Genomic DNA, 2,638 nt, shown 5'->3' with positions numbered 1-2,638 from the left:
GTACTAGTGCCGACATTGTGCATGCTCTGTTGCCTGTGGCTATGTGCCTGTGGTTCTGTCAGTGTGATCATGTGATGTATCTGACCCCAGGAATGTGTCAATAAAGTTTCCCCTTCCTGGGACAATGAATTCACGGTGTTCTTATTTCAATTTCCAGGAGTGTATATACATGTGCTACTCAGAGTTTTGCAGTCCTGGGCCAAACTGCATGGACTTTCTCCCATATCACTGCCGGTTTCTCTTTTCCGGCAAGCTGAAATAAAGCAACAGATGCAATCAAATCAAAAATTAACTTCCGAAAACTAAGGCATTACGATACAAATCGAAAATCACTGTATAACGTTATATGCATATTATTCAGAAAGAAACGATTGACGACGTACCTTATTATGATACAGTGGGTCATACATACACCTTCCCTGACTGTATGCCTGAACGTCTCTCAGGGGCGATTGTAGAAGTCGGTCAAGGGGCGGGGGAGGGGTCTAATGGGGGGGTGGGGTGGAAAGGGGTTTGGGGGAATGGAATATGGCTTAACAAAAGGAGAGTTGGGGTCCTTAGAGTAGTTTTTGGTAACTGTTTTGGAGTTCAGGGTAAAAATCTTTGATAATAAATAATAAGACGCCTATTTTAAGTTAAATGATATTTATTGGTTTATGTAGTAAGCTATTTGCCGCTCTTATTCTTTCGTTAAAATGTGTTTGGAATAATTGCAACCTTTATGCTACATAATTATTTAAAAGAGATTGAATCTCTTGGAGTAATATATTCGCTGATTTCTGAAGTCATTTTATCCCTGACGCCTCTTTGTTGCATTTCATTTCTAGATTACGAAGCAATCAATGTAAAAAAATGCTTTCACAAACAGCTAGTATAAAAAAGACTCTACTGCTAAAAACGTTTGTTTTCTGCATTTATGAAACCTACTTACTGCAAAAGAAATCACCAAAACGAAAATTTGAAATTAGCCACTAGCCGCCTAACAATAAGCAAATAACAAGCAGAAAGCACTGTGGTAGCCCCTTCTGCCTATGCGCGAGTTATCGCTGCCTACTGCGTATGCACGGATTGACGGCAGTTCAAGAACTGCTCTTTATTATAGCGTGCGGATAATGTGTCTGCTAATTTTCGTAGTTTCACCCGTTGTACCGCTAGATGGCTATCGTGCTAGACCAGTACCGTTCGCGGCAGATCGTCGTAGAATACCTGCTTTACAAGGGAACGATCCATTCCGCAAAGTGAAAATTTTAGCTACTAAAACACACTGCAAGTATATAAAAAATAGTAAAAATTGCCATAGTTCGTAATTCACCAGGCAGGTGGAGAAACGTACGCCCCTCCTGTAGCTGTAGCAGACGACACATACCGGTACGCCACAAAGTGGGCACAATCCTCGGCTGACGTCACGTCGAAAACAAACAACACGGAACAACATGATCATAATGTGCAAAGCGAGTTTCAATTTCCGTTGATAATGTGTCTGACGCAAGTTGTTCACGCTTGATATTCGCTTAAATTTGCAACTAAACTTCTCCCAAACAGCCCACGAAGGCCCAACGGTACCTACCGGCTGCCGTGTTATCCTCAGCCCACAGACGTCACTGGATGCGGATATGGAGGGGCATGTGGTCAGCACACCGCAATCCCAGCGTATATCAGTTTACGAGACCGGAGCCACTGCTTCTCAATCAAGTAGCTCCTCAGTTTGCCTCAAAAGGGCTGAGTGCATCCCGCTTGCCAACAGCGCTCGGCAGACTGGATGGCCACCCATCCAAGTGCTAGCCTAGCCCGACAGCGTTTAACTTCGGTCATCTGACGGGAACCGGTGTTACCACTGCGGCAAGGCTGTTGGCTTGCAACTCACTGACAATCCATAATAATTATCGGTTGCCATTGAGGTATCGCGTATTGTCAGCAATGAAGATTAAGTTGAATTATTTTTTGTTTTGTTTCTTTATATACGAGTATGCTTGTCAACAGCCTCCGTCCTTCTACAGGTTCCAGCGTTTCACAGTAATGTGGAACCCAATAAATGTTTGCAACCTTGTAAAGATGAAACACGAAGGACGTGGTACACTGTGTGATCAAAAGTATCCCAACACCCCCAAAAGCATATGTTTTTCACATCAGGTGCATTGTGCTGCAACCTACTGCCAGGTACGCCATATCAGTGACCTCAGTAGTCATCAGACATCGTGAGTGAGCAGAATGGGGCGCTCCGCGAAACTCATGGATTTCGAAAGTAGTCAGGTGATTGGGTGTCACTTGTGTCATACGTCTGTACGCGAGATTCCCACATCGCTAGGTCCACTGTCTCAGACGTGATGGTGAATTGGAAACGTGATGGGGCAAGCACAGCATAAAACGGTACAGGCCGACCTCGTCTATTGACTGACAGAGACCACCCACAGTTAAAGAGGGTCGTAATGTGTGAGAGGCAGACATCTATCCAAACCATCACACAGGAATTCCAAACTGCATCAGGACCAATGCAAGTACTATGACAGTTAGACTGGAGGTGAGAAAACATGGATTTCATGGTCGAGCGGCTGCTCATAAGCCACACATCACGCCTCTAAATTCCAAACGAAGCCTCGCTTAGCTTAAGGAACATAAACATTGGCCGATTGAACAGTGG

At 44.4% G+C, this 2,638-nt stretch overlaps 1 pseudogene; it reads right to left on the bottom strand.

Moving 5' to 3' along the window:
• Positions 1–1,735: 1,735 nt before the first annotated feature.
• Positions 1,736–1,853, bottom strand: LOC124799860 (annotated as a pseudogene).
• Positions 1,854–2,638: the final 785 nt, after the last annotated feature.

The sequence above is a fragment of the Schistocerca piceifrons genome, chromosome 5 (genome assembly GCF_021461385.2).
Source record: "Schistocerca piceifrons isolate TAMUIC-IGC-003096 chromosome 5, iqSchPice1.1, whole genome shotgun sequence".
Classification (NCBI taxonomy): Eukaryota; Metazoa; Arthropoda; class Insecta; order Orthoptera; family Acrididae; genus Schistocerca; species Schistocerca piceifrons.
Note: the sequence above shows the minus strand (reverse complement) of the source record. Positions and strands in the feature narration are given on the sequence as shown.